This window comes from Pan troglodytes, chromosome 18 (assembly GCF_028858775.2).
Source record: "Pan troglodytes isolate AG18354 chromosome 18, NHGRI_mPanTro3-v2.0_pri, whole genome shotgun sequence".
NCBI lineage: Eukaryota > Metazoa > Chordata > Mammalia > Primates > Hominidae > Pan > Pan troglodytes.
Window position 1 is genome coordinate 76,797,671 of NC_072416.2, and position 18,943 is coordinate 76,816,613.

Sequence of the window (18,943 nt, forward strand, 5' to 3'; positions counted from 1 at the left end):
AGGACTATAAAGAAAGTTGTAATAAATTATGCAGACCCCTCAGCAGTTTACTCACCTCTCTGGTGCTCCAGGTATTTCTCAGCGTGTTCGGGGTCTCCCTGTGTTACCTGGACAGCTCCTGCCATCATTAGCACCGAGCCAAGATTCCTCGACCACCCATGACTCTGGATTTATCATCCTCAAGAATTGGGGGCTGTGGAAAAGATGCCAAATTTGTTCTTTTCAGATTTAGGTTCTTCTGTGATAAAAATAGAGTTGGTAAACAAGCAGATATTTCTTTAATACGTGTATATATTAGACTGTGAATTTATTCATCTTCCTTATTCATCATATAAGTAAATTATATGATTGGACCCAGGCATAAAACGTGATTTGACTCCCCCTTGCCCATCACAGTTCTGGAGTTCACACATCATTTTTTACTTTGAAAAATGAACTTTTGTTATTTGATTATGGTAATAAATAATATACATGGTAGAAGGAGAAGAAAATGAAGAAAAATTTAGAAACTTGGACAGAGGAAAATGAAAATGTTCTATTAATTCCACTAGCATGAGATAATCACTCTTAATATTTTGTTGCGTGTTCTTTTCTTTCTTCTGAGTGATAGCATTTTTTTCAACAAATTGGGATCATAATATATAGGCACATATATGTATATAATTAAAAAAACTAGAATTTCTCATGTCATTAAACATTGCTTGAAAAAACATACTAGTAATTTCCTAAGATTACACCATGTAAATGAATTGTATTTTATGTAACCATTCCCTAGTGTTGGATAGCTAGGCCATTTATAATTTGGACACTATTTTAAAAAATAACTCAGGCTTATTTTACTATTTATTTTTGCCTTACACTTTTTGTAAAAGTAATCAGAGCAGTAATAATGGATGACTCCCCAAAATCCTTTTGCCTCTAATGATTAGTCTAAGCCCATAATGCTGTGTTCCTTGCCAGTGATTGGTTTAGAAATAGGTATGTGACCCAGTTCTGACCAATGGGTATGGAGGGTGCTTATGAGGAAGGTTTCCTACTGCTAGAAGAGATACACAGGAGGAGAGACCTTCTGCTTCCTCTGGACATTGGCGCAGCCTGGACTAGCAGTTGCCAGCTTGGGTTTGGACAACCTCTGGCCTTAGTTGAAAATGACCCTGTGTAGGACAGAGGAGCAAGTGGAAAGAACCTGGGTGCATTGTGGCATTTTAGAGTCACCGATTCAGCTGTCCTATGGGCCTCCTACCCCAAACCTCCATTGGTCATGAAATAAGCTGTTAGTTTGGTGCAAAAGTAATTGCAGTTTTTGCCATTGAAAGTGATGGCCAAAACCACAGTAACTTTTAGCACCAACCTAATATTTTGAGTTGGGTTTGAATCACGTTGTCTATTACATGCAGCAGGACACATCTCTAATCACGCGAGAGGTCTGAGCAAACATCTTCACATTTCACACTGCAGATATTCTTACAAAAGGCAAAGCAGAGATCCAGAGAAATTAAGATCTGCTCAAGGTCGTATCCAGCTTTGGGAACCCCAACTATTGCAGAAATTTCTGAAGTCATCATATTGCTACTTAAAGCAAAATGCCTTCTCCTAAATCCAGGTGGAGAGCAACTCTCAAAGGCCAGGGTCTGGACTCAAGATGAGCACAGGATTTAGAATCAGAAAGTGTGAGTTCAAATTGCCTTCGGCTCTTCACCTGGGTGGGCGATTTGAATAGAGCTCACAGCCCTGAAAACCCTGGTTTTCAGACTCTTTATTGGTAAATGAAGTCAGCATACTGATATGAGAATTATGAAACATAAATCCCTTTGTAAAAATATAAAATAATCATACAGTCATCATCCTCATCCTCATCATCGTGTTCCTTCACACCAGCGGTATTTATGGTATTTATCAACTAACTGCTGTGTAGTATGCTCTATTTAAAATGTTAGCAATATAGTAATGAACAAAACAGATGTTATCTCTACCCTTATGGTTTTTATATTTTAATAAAAGTGGCAGAAAAGAAATAGGTAAAACAATAAACTGAGCTCTTTGGAGAAGAGGCCCACGTTCTTTTCAGATTCTGATTTCTCCGTGATATAAATAGTTTTTTAGGTGATCACTTGTTTTTAATGTACCTACCTATCTATACCCTTCTCTCTCTCTCTCTCTCTCTCTGTGTGTGTGTGTGTGTGTGTGTGTATGTGTGTGTGTGTATAAAATTACATATCCAATATGAAACCTAAAAATAAGATTTTGGGGCCTGTGAATTTTTTTAACCTTTCTTAACCCACATCCTAATTATTTGATTTGACATTGTGATGAAACATACTGTTGTTTTGAATTTTGGAAATAGACCAGTGATTCTTCAGTAGAGTCGTAAGGTCCCGTCAATGCAGCAGTCATATTTTTTCTTGGGGGGGGGGGGGTGCATATGTGTATGTGTGTGCATGAGTATCTTGATAATTTAGAAAGATTAATTAAACATTGATCATCTATGTGACCACATTTAAAATGAGCACCACCACATCCAAATATCTGAGTTTACATTTTGTGTCGGTACCTGCTTTGGCAGAACTCTGTGCCTTTCCCCAAGTCTTCTGTGACCTTCTCACCTGGCCTGCATCCTGGTCCTTATCAACCGTATTTTACAGTTAAGGAAACTCGGCTCAAACTAGCTTCGGGGACTCGCTGTGGCCCTAGGTGCCCTAGGCTGCAGTCTGAGAATGAAACTGAGGTCTCACTCCCTTCATACTCTGCTCTCCGTCTCTGCCTCATCCGGCTTCTCAGGGTGGTGGGGCGTGGGCACTAATTTGATTTGATCACTTAGAGACAACAGCTTACAAAATGCTACCGAGCAGTGCCTGTCCTTTCTGAGAACTTGATATAATAACGTTGGCTTGATCTCCTCAGCCTGTATCTTGAGGGAACAAGTAAATTAAACAAGTAATTATATCCATAATGTTTTTAGAAGTTAGAAGATTTAAATATATGAATCTCATCTGAGTGTGCAGCCTTTTGTCTGCTGTGTTTCCTGCCAAAAGATCTCTTGACAGGAAATAAACATTAAAATAATCTTTAATCCCTTGTTTGGTCTATTACCATTAACAATTGATGCACTTTAATTTTGTGGGGTTTTAACTACAAAATGGAACGGCTAAGTAGTGATAATTGGGTTTGGAATTATACGGTCATTTATATCAACAGAGATGCAAGGGGCTGGGAGGGAGGGTGATTAATTATTTACTATTTCCTGGCTGTGGTTCCTATTATAGAATTTTCTGATATGTTCTGCTGTGAACAATTATCACCAAATGAAAGTAAACAAATCTGTGATTTGAATCCTTATTTAGAAGTTAGTCTATATTTAGGTGATGTGGGCTTGATTTTCACAGACCCTGTGGGCTGTCTGTGTGTGTTCCTTTTCTCAGGATCCCAGCTCTGTATTCGAGCATGGTTATCTTTGTGCATCTTAAAATCCACAATGCACAGCCTGGGGAGAAGCCTTGGTTTTGCCAGGGGGAAAAAAAGAAAAACACAACATTGAGTGAGATCTAGGTTGAATGCCAAAGGTCTGTTTTGAAATGGGGGTGTGGGTTATTCTTCCCTCTTTCTGATTTGCTTCAGTACAGTATGGGATGGGGAAGGATCAAAATTATTATGTCAACATGAGGATGAAAGTTATGCTCTGTTGTTTCTCATAACATTTGTGTGTGTGTGGGTGTGTGGGTGTGTGTGAAAGGTAGGATCACCTCTCTGTGCCTCAGTCTCCCCATCATCCTTCAGTGGCAGATCAATGCTATCTGATGAGGCCTTTTTGGGATCGCCCACTCCAACATGCATGTCCTTTCTCTGTCCCCTCCTGGTGCCTGTATTAGTCTGTTCTCACATTGATGTAAAGGACTACCTGAGGCTGGCTAACGTATAAAGAAAAGAGGTTTAATTGGCTCATGGTTCCACAGGCCATACAGGAAGCCCAGCTAGGGAGGCCTAAGGAAACTTAAAATCCTGGCAGAAAATGAAAGGGAAGCAGGCATGTTCTGCATGGCTGGAGTAGGAGGCAAGGAGCAGATCTGGTGAGAACTCACTCACTGTCATGAGAACAGCAAGGGGGAAATCAACCCTCTGATCCAACCACCTCCCACCGGGCCCCTCCTCCAACATTGGGGATTGCAGTTTGATGTGAAATTTTGGCTGGGACACAAATCCCAACCATATCGGCACCCACTGAGCACATCCTCGTGGATCTTCCTGGCTCTCCTTACAAGGGGTTCCTTCCAAACCCAAGCACCACAATCCTTAGGCAGATTGCTCTGACACAGAAGACTGATGAGTTCTAGATGTGATGTGTTTCATGGGAAACAGGAAGACATTTAGGGGAGGATGTAGATACACAGCCGCTCTGTTTAGGGAAGGCTGTCGATACACAGCTGCTCTGACCATCATGGCGTCTGGTCCATGCTCAGATTCTGGAGTGTTAGGGTCTTCGGGCACATGGTGGATGAGCGTTTTGCTTCATGTACTCATTTATTTCTGAAAATAATGCAGCCCCTTGTAGGACTTTCTGGCTAATTGAGTGGTGCCATCATTCATGCAATTGCACAATTCACACACCAGGCTGCCACTTTGGCCCCTGCGTCACCTTCACCACCACCCGACGTGTCCTGCTTATCACTGAGGTTTGTCATTTTTACTCCGAGTCTGTCCATTGTCATCATCTCCACCATCACCCCTTTTGTTCTCATTGCCACCCTTGCCTGGGGTGAGTGAAGACGCTCTTCTCTGGCTTCCACCCTTCCAACTGCCCTTAACCCACAGATGGGAAGAAAATGAGGAGGGGAGAAGGGGACTTTCTTTCTTCCTCATAGTTCTCCCCCATCCTGTAAAGGAGCCTGTGCTTCCCGATGCCCAGGGCCCTGCAGCATGTCAAGAACAATATTGGACAAGCTAGTCAGTGAGGGTCCAGGTGGTTCCCTGCCCCTACGATGCATGCTGGGGTCAGTAAAAGGAGAAGACAGAAGAATCAGCAGACCCAGAGTCTAACCCCTCCTCTAGTTAAAGACGTGACCCTGGCTGGGACTGAAGCCAGAGGCCCACAGCCTACTGGACCTTTGTTTCTTGCAGTCAGGTTCTGATGACAGATTTTAGTCCCCTCTTGAATTTCCTTGGATGTGATGGAAGTGATTCTCAGTGGACAAGAGGTCATATTGCCTTTTCTAGCTTGGAAGGTGGCGCAAATAACTGCTTGAGGCTCCCTCTCTTGGGCCAAGCTTGACTCTGGATTTTCATTGTTGTCCTTTTTTATTAAAACAGGTTTCGTTTTTTTGTGTGTGTGTTATTTTGTTTTTTGTTTTTTTTGGTTTTGGGGGGCTGGAGTAGTGTGCAGAGCCTGGCGGTGATTGTTCTCATTAGAAAGTATAGTGTAATACTCAATAAATTACTTTTGTTCTCACCTTGGGAAGTGGACTCAGAGGCCAAGTGACTTTGATTTTTCACTTTGTCCTGGAGTTTCTCAACCTTGGCACTATTGACATTTTAGGCCAGGAGATTCTTTGTTGGGGGGGATTTCCTGTGAGTTACAAGACATTAAGCAACATCACTGGCCTCTACCCACTAGATGCCAGTAGCATCTTCTCTTTCCTCAAGTCTTACAATACCAAAAACATTTGCAGATATTGCCAGATACCCCTGGGGAACAAAATCATCCCTGGATGAGAACCCCTGCTTTATCCTCTTATAGTTTTGGTTCTTGCCATGAGAAAGTATTTTTAATAGCAAAGTAATGAACAAGAAAGTATTAATAAGACCCAAATAATAATATAAACTACTACTTTACTAATGGTCATTATGTGCGATGCCCTGCTCTAAACACTTGCCATGTAGTCACTAATTTAATCCTCACAAGAATTCTGTAATGTAGTGTAGTTTCCCAGGGGCTGCCTTGAAAACGTGCCACAGACTAGATAGCTTGAAACAACAGAGATTTATTCTCTCACAGTTTTGGAGGCCAGACACCTGACATCGAGGTGTTGGCAGAGTTGGTTCCTCCCGGGGCTCTCAGTGAAAGCCTGCTCTGTGCCTCTCCTCCAGCCTCTGGTGGCTGCCATTAATCCTTGACATTCGTTGGCTTGTGGCAGCAGAACCCCAGTCTCTGCCTCTGCCTTCACATGGCCATCTTCACTCTCTGTCTTTGCTCCCTTTTCCTATAGGGACTCAAGTCATTGGATTTAGGGCTCACTGGAATCCAGGATGACCTCATTTTACCTTAACAAGTTGCATCTGTGAAGATTCCATTTCTAAATAAGATCACATGCTAGGGCTGGGCACGGTGGCTCATGCCTGTAATCCCAGAATTTTGGGAGGCCGAGGCAGGCAGATCACTTGAGGTCAGGAGTTTGAGACCAGCCTGGCTAATATGGCAAAACCCCTTCTCTATTAAAAATACAAAAATTAGCCAGGTATGGTGGTGTGTGCCTGTAGTCCTAGCTACTTGGGAGACTGAGGCAGAAGAATCCCTTGAACCTGGGAGGCGGAGGTTGCAGTGAGCCGAGATTGTGCCACTATACTCCAGCCTGGGCAATAGAGTGAGAATCCGTCTCAAAAAAAAAAAAAAAAAACACATGCTGGTGCAGACATAAATTTGGAGGAAATGCTCTTTAACCCAGTGTGAGCACATGGTATTCTTATCCTCATTTTACAGATGAGGAAATTGAGGCACAGAGAGATTCAATAACTACGTGACTCACAGAGATAACCGTGTAGCAGAATCAGGAATTCAGCCCAGTTTTTTCGGTTGCACAGCCTGAGCTCCTAACCATCGCACCTGGGGTTCTCAAAGGCTCGTCCCCAACCGACAACATCAGGGTCATCTGGGAACTTGTTAGATGTGCCCACCCTCAGGCCCCCCCCACCCCCCCAGACTTCCTGAACCAGAAACTCTGGGAGTAGGGCTTAGCAATCTAGTTTTAGCCCTCCAGGGGATTCTGTGGCGCCTAAAGTTTGAGAACTTCTGATCAAAAATGCTAGATAAGAAAAAAAAACCTTTCGAGACATCATTTGAATCAATTATCAAATGTTTCCAAAGTGCACTTGCTTTGCAAAGCACTGTACTACTCATCTCTGCCTCCATCGGAGCAAGTTCAGGAGAGTTGTGTTTACTTTTCTAAAGGAGCCTTTTCCTTCCCATTTTACCAGTGCCCAAAAGTCTTTGAAAAATGACAATGTTCATATATTTGCCCACATGAAGATAGAAAGTGTCATGTCAAAGATAAAGGGAGAACAGCATTTTCTTTTTTTACAAGTCACTCTTACTTAAACACACAGCATGACTCTCCTTACACATTTATTTCGGAAGAGCAAAGTCCGGGTCCCCAGGCTCAACTGTCAGCCGCCTTCTCATCCCAAGGGCTGTCACCACCAGAAATTTAACATGCTGTTAGTGCATGCAAAAAAAGCCCAGTAATTGTAGGCTCATCAGTACATTGTTAATTGATCCTCATTTCCTATTATTTTACCTCAAAGCAAACACATCATTCACCATAGTGACACCAGAGTTGTTTATCTTCTCTGTGCAAGTGTGTGCTCTTTTTAGCAAGCTTTTTGGATCCTGTGTTTCAGAGGGCCTTTCCCATCTGTTTACTATTGTGGACTGTGCTGCTTTTTTTGTTTTTAATTACAGGTTATATAAAATATTGTCAGCAGGAGGGAGGTTATTATTACCTTAAAGAATAAGTGGTATATGCGGACTGGCCACTGTGAGCCCATCACTAAAATGCACTTCCGTACACTAAAGGTCCCTCTTCCCTGGCAGACAATGGTTCACTTTATTTGAGGAGGTATGTTGTGGGCTTGGGGAAACAGAAGGAAATTGGAGACATTGATATTCTTCCTGAGAGGTGGAAGGGGCCACTTAACACAGCTTTCATTTTTCAGTTGCCAATGGGAGAGGAGCTGGGGTGGGCATATAATGAGTAACATTCAAAGCTCCTTCTGTCTTTTTTTCAGAGAATTCACAAAACAACTCAGGGCCTCCTGGTCCTGCAAAAGTTTTTACTGTTTATTTGTGTTGTTTCTGCTTGTTTTGCTTGCCACCAGCTCCCTACTCACTTGGGGGAAAATAACTCATCAAAGGAATAGAAGCTCAGGATAAACGTTTCAGACCTTTCAATAAGATAGTAAAATTTCCCTCATTCCCAAACCTCTCTCCAAAAGAGGCAGCCATCATTAAAAGTTTGTTATGGATTCTTCCAGAAACGTTCTATGCATTTAGCATCAGATGCAGATATGGATAGCCTTTTCAAAAAATGCATGCAACTGAGACTATTGGATATGTTTTGTTTATTACCTACTTTTTCCATTTAATAGTATCTTGGAGATTATTTGGTACCAGCACATGTAGCTCAACCTCCTAATACTGCATGACGGATAATATGCCATCACATGGTGTCATTTAATTAACATATTCGTTCCTATTTATAGACATTGAAGTTAGATCCATGTCTTAATATTACACATGACTGAGTAATGAATGTTCCTGCATGTATATTTGGTCTGCTTGAGCAAGGATATTGGGAGGGAGGATTTCCAGCAGCAGAAGTGGTGGAACAAAGGCACTGTGTACACCTTTGAAACAATTAACTTCACCAAAATTACTAAACTGTCCTCTGGAATGGTTAAACCAATTTCCTGTCTACCATTCACACGTGAGAATGCCTGTGGCCCCCCAGAAATTATCTCCAGCAGCAGCAACAGAGAGGACTGGAATGCCATTGACAGGTCCCACAAGTCAGCAATCAGCACGCCATTTTTTAAAATTTATGTTGCTATTGTAAGGTTCTTCTGAAGCGACCACTTCATAACACTGTGTAGTCCAATCCCTAAGCTGGGCAATTTTTTTTCCCCTTTCAATACATCACATTGATTTTCTGTATGACTTTATCTGCTTAATACAAAGTGGGATTGAACAGTTATTTGTCTGGATTTGATCATTCCTTATCAAACATTTATGATTTAGCTTTCACGACGGCATCTTCTTGTAAGGTGTTTCTTATTTTTATCATTTTCCGTAAAGGTAGGATTGTGTTGACAGCCCTGTAATAAATCTCTCTTGGAAGAGATGTGTTGCTGAGAGGTGGGGAGGGGGTGGGGGCTCTGTGCGTGGAATGGGGGGAAAAGCTTCAAGGAAGGGCAATGCAAATTGTTTCTGGACTGATGCCATCTTTTAATAATAGTAGTTAATAGACTGGGTACAATGGCTCACGCCTGTAATCCCGGCGCTTTGAGAGGCCGAGGCGGGTATATCGCTTGAGTCCAGGAGTTAGAGACCAGCCTGGGCAAACAGCCTGAGGCAAAACCTCATCTCTACAAAAAATACAAAAAATCAGCTGGGCGTGGTGATATGCATCTGTGGTCTGAGCTACTCAGGAGGATAAGGTGGGAGGATCATTTGAGCCCGGTAGATGGAGGTTGCAATGAACCGAGATTGTGCCACTGCGCTCCAGCCTGGATGATAGAGCGAGACCATATCTCAAAATAATGATAATAATTGTAGTAGTAGCAGTGGTGGTGGTGGTGGTGGTGGTGGTAGTAGTAGTAGTAGTGAATGCCCTGACTTTGGGGTTTGCAGTAAGCTAGGATTAAGTGCTTCACAGGGAGGCACAGTGGGGAGCTACTCTGAGGATGAATTACCTAGTAAATAAGTGAGGTTTGTACAACCGAGGCCAGATCTTAGAACCTCCTGCTATCTGTACATAGAAGAATGTTTTTGTCAGAGGCAAGGCAAGGTCACCAGGATTCACTGAAAGTCTTGGTCAGCATTTCATCTGCATATACAGGATTGGAAAATAAGAGAGCGTAATGAGACATCTAGTTTTTTTCTCTTTCGTTTGTTCTGTTTCTCATTGGAGAATTTTCTAGCTTTATGTGGAGAAAACAGTATTGGAAATTATTACTCAGTTCTAGAAAACCTTACTGAGCACCTACCATGTAGGTGCTCATCCCGATAGCACTATCAGGCCCTTGGGACCAGTTGCAAGGATGCAGGATGAGGAAGGCAATGTGAGAAAACAGAAGGAGCACCAGGCAGTCGTGGGCTTGATTTTTATGTTATTATTTTTTAAAAAACATAAAACAACATACATTCATCATTTTGCTTTCTTTGGATGAAGAGTTGAGCCTGGTTTAGCATCTCTTGCAGGCTGTAATTGAGGGTGGTCATTGACTGGGGCTGGATTCGGGAAGGATCCACTTCCAAGCTGCACAGTTGTTGGAAAGATGTAGTGTTTTGGTTGTTCCTGGACTCTGGGACTCAGCTTTTTGGCTGTTGGTTGTTGGCTGTTGCCACATGGGCCTCTGCAAAAGGCAGCTTGTAACGTGGCAGCTGACTTTTGTCCAAGTGAGAAGGTGAGAGTGCAAGAATTGGTGAGAGAGACCGCAGCCAGGGTGTTTTTTTAACTTAATCTTGGAAGTCACATCCTATCGCTTTGGTTTTTTGACTGAGATTATTCAGTACTGCAATAGTCTCCCTTTAAAGTGGACAATTCATTGGCTTATCGTATAGTCACAAACTTGTGCAGACATCACCACTATCTAATTTCAGAACATTTTTATCACCCCTAAAAGAAACCCTGTACCCTTCAGCCAGCATTCCCTATTTTATACCCCTGATCTCTTGACAACTACTCATTGACTTTGTTTCTATGAATTTACCTATTTCGGATAATTGATATAAATGGAATCATACAATACGTGGCCAACTGACTTCTTTCATTTAATGTTTTCAAGGTTTGTGTTATTTCATGTATTAGTATTAGGTTGGTGCAATCACTTTTGAACCAGTCTAACTAATACTTCATCCCCTTGTATGGCCAAGTAATAATCTATTCTATCGATCTATTATACTTTGTCTATCCATTCACAGTTCATGTCATTCCCACTTTCTGGCTATTATGAATAATACTGCGATATGAACATCTGGTTACTTCTGGCTACCATGGGTAACACTTCTATAAGCATTGCCAAAGTTTGCTTCTAATTTCTATTATGAGTAATGCTGCTATGAACATCCATATACAAGTTTTAGGGCAGACTTCTATTTTCATTCCAATATCTTTTTATGGCATGTCTTAGCAGTGACGTCTATGACATCCAGGATGTGTCTTGACATGTCTGACATCATTTAAATAAAAATAAAGTAGGGAAAGAAAACAGATAGTGATTGTGTGTGTGATCAGAGATGGCTTTTGAAGAGGTGATGTTTGAACTACACCCTGAATGAAGAGAGCCATGCAAAGACCTCAGCAAAGAAAATCTCAAGCACAGGTGCAGCAAGTGCAAAGGCCCTGGGGTGGAAACACACTTGATGTGTTCAAGGGAGAGTAAGTGGTGAATGGGTTTGGAGCCAAGAGGGATAATAGGCAATGCTATCAAGAGGGGGGCCAACCACACATGTGCAGCCACTGTATGACGTCTGGATTTTCCTTGAGTTATGGTGATCACTATTGGGAGGTGGTAAGCAAACAGGGGACATAATTTGAATCACGCTTTTAAAAGATGCCATGGTTGCCATGAGGAGGGCAATGCGTAGGAGGCAGGAGTGAAAGCTAAAGGATATGCTGGGAGGTGACCCAGGAGTTGAAGAGAGCAATTAAGGTGACCAGGTGATAATAATGGAGATAGAGAAAACAGGGTGGATTCAGGAAACATGACCACACTGAGCATATTCAAATGTAATTGTCAGTTTTTGTGTCTCTCTCCCACTGGACCACAAGCCCCTAACTCTTCATGTACACACCCTGACTCCCAGTGTGGGCTGGCCACCCAGGAGGCACCCAGTTTATGTGTGCTGCGTGAGTGATGTGGAATGACTGCCCACGTAGGAAGTGGCAGGTTGGAGAAAAAGCAGTCACAGCTCCTGGCTGCTGTGGCTGCTTTGAGCTTCTTCCTCGATCAGGCTGGGTCATTACCAGCCTGTAGCCTCAAAGGATGCCCTTAGTCCTGTCCCCTCTCACTAGCAGGGATTCCAAGCTTGTAAATAGAGTCTCCCACTTAAAATGTGAGCAGAGTGAAGAGCCGGCAGTGTCAAAACTCTGTGTCCAGATATTTTATGATTTTCCCTTTTCCAGATGAGCCCAGTGTGTCCGTATCAGTGTGTCTGGGAAGACCAAGCATGCCGAAAGGCCAGCAGAGTAGAAACTCAGTGTGCCCATCCATTATGTACTCCCTGAATTAGGCTCCTTGAGGCTCAATTATTAAAGTGGGATTTTTCTTAATTATTAACAGTTGAAAATAGGAAAATAGATTTTAAGGGGAAAAAATTTGCAGGCAACAAGAGTCCAATTCTAAATGTGTGCATGTGCGTAAAACGGAATTTGCCAAACATGAATAGGCACTTACAATGTGACTGGAATTGGCTCTGTCATGTGTCAGCCTAATAGCCTAAACCCTGGTTCAATACAATGAACTTGGGAAGGTTTGCTTAATGAAAGAACTGACGTTTTCTGTGCAGCGGCTGCATTCATCAGCCTGCATCCTGTTCATTACACTACAAAGGGCTGCCAATGGGAATTGGTAGGATCATCTATTAGGTAAATGCGATGGGGACAAAAGATAGCATAGCCCGGGGCTTTGTGGAATTTTCTGTGGTGGTCCGGGTTCCTGGAGTAGGGAGCTGTGATGACGGGCAACAGATTTCCAAGTTGGCACGCGGGCTTCTGGAGTCACGGGCTGAATTCCGGCACTGCTACATCTTGTCACGCACATCCTAAGGGAGTGTAGAGAAGAGAGTTTTCAGTTATGCATGACACTGCCTTACCCATTGTGGATTCAGTAGGGATATTCATAACTGTGAATTTGAATATAACTATTAAATAATTGAATTATTATTATTGAGTTACTGAATATAACTATTGAGTTTTCCCTCTCCATCTGGGCACATGGGAAGGCCGTACTTTCCTGACATGTGACTTGCTGTGGCGAGTGGAATCTGGGGGCAAGTGACGTGTGTCTCCTTGAGGCAGAAACTTTAACAGATTCCAGCCTGCTGCATCATAATCTCCTTTCCCTCTACCACGCTGACTGGCAGTATTCCAGATTCCGATTGCCCTGTCAGGGTGGGTCCTAGTGGTAGGACAAAAGCAAGAATCCTGATCTGACCCAAGACAGACATGGAAACATTAATTGTGCTTCTCTGATGTGGCTTTAAGATACTTGCTCTGTTGCCCAGGCTGTAGTGTAGTGGTTCCATCTCAGCTCACTGCAACCTCCACCTCCTGGGTTCGAGTGATTCTCCTACCTCAGACTCTCAAGTAGCTGGGATTACAGGCATGCACCACCATGCCCGGCTAATTTTTGTATTTTTAGTAGAGATGGAGTTTCACCATGTTGGCCAGGCTGGTCTTGAACTCCTGACTTCAAGTGATCTGCGCACCTTGGCCTCCCAAAGCTCTGGGATTACAGACGTGAGCCGCTGCGCCTGGCCAAGATACTGAGATGTGGGGGCCAGGCACAGTGGCTCACGCCTGTAATCCCAACACTCTGGGAGGCTAAGGCTGGAGGATTGCTTGAAGCCAGGAGTTTGAGAACAGCCTGCTTAACATAGTGAGAGCCCCATCTTTCTAAAAATTTTAAAAAATTAGCCGAGTGTGGTGGTGTGCCACAGTAGTCCCAGCTACTCAGGAGGCTAAGGCAGGGGGATTGTTGGAGCCCGGGAGGTCAAGGCTATATAGTAAACTGTGATCCTGCCACTGCACTCTAGCCTGGGTGACAGAGCAAGACACTGTCTCTTTAAAAATAAATAAATAAATTAAAAAGACACTGAGATTTGGGGTTTACTTGTAATTGTGTCACAACCTGGCTCCTTACTGCCATCGGCATGCCTAGAGGGATCCCAGTTTTACACATCAGAGCAACCCAAGCCCCAGTGTGTCACGCCATTACATACTTACAGCCTATTTTTACAAAGTTTGAACATTGTAATTTGCCTTTAAAAAATTGTTTTAAAGATCTGCCTAGGTCAGCAAATTTTATTTACCCTCTAGAACCGTTTGATTGGGGTACTGCCTTAAGAAATAAAGCAGATTCCTTCAGTCGCATGTGGGCCTGGAGTCACTGGAAAATGCAGACAAAACAAGATCTGCTGATTGGCAAGGTCATCTTGGGAAGGGCCATCGTGCAGTAAAGAGCAGGTCCATTAATTCAGGGGGGATTTACATCAGTTCCATCTGCCTCTTTCCTAATGGGACTGTTTGGTTGTGTTCTTTCCTGGAGAGATTAGTGATTGAAAGGAGGAGATCTAGAAAGAAGAGATAAAAGTTTACATTTCATTTTCATGCCATGCAGCGTTCTACGAAGGCTTCCTAAGGAGGCTCCATACTAAATTCAGACGTAAGTCAGAAGGCAGCTTCTCCCAAGACACTGTTGATGTCCAGGGGGTGACAATTCCATCACAAAAGGGGGTTAAAAGGGTTTAGGGGAAGTTTAGTTGTCTTCCTTTTATCTCTAACTCTAAAACCCAACTGCAGGCTGAATTAAAACTCTCTTACATAATGATCAGAGGAGTTTTGAGTATCGGATCTTTGTGTACTTGTTTTTTAAATTCAGTCACATCTTAAATAGTACTTTTCACTCTCCTCCTCTCCACACCACTTTATGTGTTTGCTAGTAGCTTCCATGAAACTCTATGGGTGAACATGTCTGCAACTCTTTGCATTTACATTTTAGGTTTCTGCCCCTCGTAGCAGACTATCTTTCTAGAAGCAGAGCTGTAAGTCTCTTTTAACACCGTTTTCGAGCTTGGACAGGCTGACATTTTTATTTAATGGGTTATCTCAATATACATCTGCTTTTTTGCATCCTACTTTTTTTTAGAAAATTAAAAATGATATGATGGGCGTGGTGGCTCACGCCTGTATTCCCAGCACTTTGGGAGGCCGAGGAGGGTGGATCACAAGGTCAGGAGTTCAAGACCATCCTGGTTAACACGGTGAAACCCCGTCTCTACTAAAAAATAAAAAAATTAGCCAGGCGTGGTGGCAGGCACCTGTAGTCCCAGCTACTCGGGAGACTGAGGCAGGAGAATGGCATGAACCTGGGAGGCAGAGGTAGCAGTGAGCCAAGATCGTGCCACTGCACCCCAGCCTGGGCAACAGAGTGAGACTCCGTCTCAAAAAAAAAAAAAAAAGAAAAGAAAAAAAAGATAGTGATGAAAATAATAGAATATTGATGAGAACACCCATTACTCTGCTCATTGTTCAAATGAACTTATTTGAGAGCTCTCTCCTTTGTCTCTGTCTTTCTCTCGCATCAGCTTGCATCTGTTTGCCTATGCTATAAGGCATCAGTGGTTACCAGGCAGTGTTGGATTTTTTCCATCCCATACCTCTGTGTGTGTTCCTTATCTGTCTCTAGGATGTGCCCTCTGCCCCGTCACATTGCACTCTGTGCTGCTCTCAGCCAAAGCTCTTCTTAAATACACTAGCCATCAAAACCATACAACTTGGCTGGGTGCAGTGGCTCACACCTGTAATCCTAGCATTTTGGGAGGCCGAGGCGGGTGGATCACTTGAGGTCAGGAATTCAAGACCAGCCTGGCCACCATGGTGAAGCCCCGTCTCTACTGAAAATACAAAAAATTAGCTGGCTGTGGTGGCACAAGCCTGTAATCCCAGCTACTTGGGAGGCTGAGACAGGAGAACCACTGGAACCTGGGAAGTGGAGGTTGCAGTCAGCCGAGATCTATGCCATTGCACTCCAGCCTGTGCGACAGAGCAAGACTTTGTCTCAAACAAACAAACAAACAAACAACATACAACTTAATTCTCATACCCCCATGCCTGTCTTTTCTCCTGTTCAACTTGACTCCTCTTGGGAATTCCATAAGTACTTTGAGGGCAAGGACCACAAGATAAAAGTCGTAAGGTAACCAGGAATGACATTCCAAGATTCCATTCTTTCCTTTGTATATCCACTTACCATTCATTATATTCTTACTCTGGGCTAGGCCCTGGGAACAGTTTAGTAAGAACAAGCAGGAACAAACAATTAGAACATTTAGTGTGGCAAGGGGCGTGACAAAGTTACCAAGAGAGGTAGGTGAGAGACAGGAGTTGTTATCTGCTGGGAACAGGTGAAGGAGTGACAGCAGGGGGTGAGGATAAGAAGGAAGAAGCTTTACCCCTGAGAAGAGCAGGCATCAGGTCGGCTTTGGAATCTACATGGGTGTTTGTAGGTGGACCACCCTGGAAGTTGAGTGATGGGGAATAAAGGGAAGAAAGTGCATTCTGAACAGAGGGAATAGCAGGTACAGCAGCTCAGACATGGGCACTTTCAGAGCGTGTCTGAGTCTTCCTGATGAGACACGTGGTGTTCACTTGAGAACTCTCTGGCAGGTTCTCTTCATCGGGCCTCCACATACGGTATGCGAACCTCTTTATGTTTTTAAAAGGGAGAGATTTAATAAAGGCAATTTGGTACTTAAAAATTGTTAGAAGAGCTAAAAGAGTAGTTTTGAGGTTGACCTTCAGAACGGCTTCCTGAATAATAAAGAAGTGACCCTCCAGGAAGGCCCTTCCACTGAAGCTACAACTGGAGCTAAGCAGATGGATAAGCCAAAACCACCTCCGTTGCTGTGGCCCCATCTCCACCACAAGGAAGCTGGAGAAGGGACCCCAGAACCGGAAGACAAAAAACTTCCTTCGCACACTCCCTTGCTAAGAGGAGAAGCCCCAAAGAAGCTAGATATGGCCCTTTCCTCACATTTGCTGTCCCAAGTGTCCCATGGCAGTGCCTAAACAATTGGTGGGATGGATTTGTGTCTATAAACAAAGTTGCAAGGGAGTCTGGAAAGGGAGTTTTAACTCCAACTTCTTCAACTAGAAAGGTAGGATCCAGGGGCAGCATTGCTCCCCAGGGGATGTTTTTACAATGTCTGGGATATTTTTTAGTTGTCAGAACTGGAAGCAGGAAGAAGTGCTACTGTCATCTAATGGGTCAAGGCCAGTGATGGTGCTGAATATCCTACAATCCATAGGACAGTACCTACCACAAAGAATTACCTACCCCCAAATGTCAACGTGCCCAGGTTGAGAAACGTGACCTAGCTGGAAGGTGAACAGGAACTAAATGAGTTGATTTCACATATCCAACACAAATATGTCACTTGTTTCTATTCCAAAAGTATTATAATTTTTGTTTGAGCTAAAAACTACATACAGTTCATTGGGTAATTGCTTTTCATCCCTTCAATACGTATTCCCTTGAAATTTGCATCTATGCATCCCACATGACACCCGTATTGATTATTTCAATGACTCAGAAGACTTCATTATTCAAAATAATCTCTAATAAGATGTTTAGGGAGAAGGAAAAATAAAGTTTCTCTCCACGTTACGTTTCTTTCTTGCACATGTACTGCTTTTTCATAGGCAGAATCTTATTAATAGAACAAGTCCTCTCAAAATGGTTGCCTTTTCTCCCTTCATCCTCTCCCACCAATAATGTAGAGCTGTTATTTGGCTCGTTTTTCTTTTTCCTCCAGAGGCAGGAAGAGGGAATGAATGGTGGCCAAGAATTTTAAATTCCTGTTCCCGGCCGCCCCCGGAAGCTCCATCTTTGTTGTGAGGGCTTCTCTGCGTCAGTAGAGGCCAGCTGAGCTCTTATTCACCCCTTATTCTCTGGTTGCCTTTCACCAGCAGGTCCAGCTCTAACCACAGCTGGAGTTTAGGAAGGCCAGGCAGCGTGTGTTGAATGCCAGCCACTCTTCTACCCAGGGTCATATCCTTGGATGTTTTTCTGTGCATCTGTCTTTTCCGACCCTCCCTTGATTCTGGAAGGAAACACCTTTCCAAGCTCCCCAGTGACCCTGGTTCATCCAGGAAATATGCAGGAAAAGCATTATGAGCATTGCAGTGCCACATGCTGCATTGGTATGTTACGTTATGAGAACTATTAGGGCTGATCTCTGAGAAACTTACCAGTGGTGTGTGATTGGAAATCATGTCACCCTCTGAATGTGGGTTATGGGATAATGGCTAGGTACACAGGCTTCAGAGTCCAGCCAGCCCCAGGTTTGGATTACAGATGGTTGCCGTACTAGATGAATAATGTCCCCCCAAATTCGTGTCTATCTGGAACCTCAGAATGTGACCTCATTTGGAAATAAGGCCTTTTTAATTAAAAAAAAAAATTTATTTAAAAAACAGAGATAGAGTCTTGCCATCTTGCCCAGGCTAGTCTCAAACTGTTGGGCTGAAGCAGTTCTCCTGCTTTGACCTCCTAAATTGCTGGGATTACAGACATGAGCCACTCCACCTACCCAGAAATAAGGTCTTTATAGATGTAACTGATATAAAGATAGAGATGTGAATGTGATCATACTGGTTTAGGGTGGGCCCTACATCCAGTAAGAATGTCCTTAGGAGAGACAGAACAGAGACACCGAGAGAGGAAGGTGATGCCAAGACAGAAGTAAAGATTGGAGTGGTGCCATCTACAAGCCAAGGAATGCCAAGGCTGTGGCTACACCAGAAGCTGGAACAGAGCCTGCAAGCATTTCTCCTGGCGAACCCCCAGAAGGGACTCATCCTTCAGACACTCAGATTTCAAACTTCTGGCTTCCTGAACTGTGAAAGAATAAATTTCTGTTGGGCCAGGTACAGTGGCTCATGCCTGTAATCCCAGCACTTTGGGAGGCTGAGGCAGGTGGATCACTTCAACCCAGGAGTTCGAGACCAGCCTGGGCAACAAGGCGAGACCCCGTCTCTACAAAAAATACCAAAAAATGAGCCGGGTGTGGTGGGGCATGCCTGTAGTCCCAGCTACTTGGGAGGCTGGGATGGAAGGATCATTTGAGCCTGGGAGGTGGAGGTTGCCGTCAGCTGAGATTGTGCCACTGCACTCCGGCCTGGGTGATAGCATGAGACTGTGTCTCAAAAATTAAAAAATAAAACATAAATAAATT

General features: G+C 43.5%; 1 protein-coding gene across 2 annotated transcripts in view; it reads left to right on the forward strand.

Annotated features, from left to right (window-relative positions):
* The window catches only part of WWOX (WW domain containing oxidoreductase), a 1,110,761-nt gene that overhangs the window by 556,933 nt on the left and 534,885 nt on the right, over positions 1 to 18,943 (forward strand). The window lies entirely within an intron of this gene.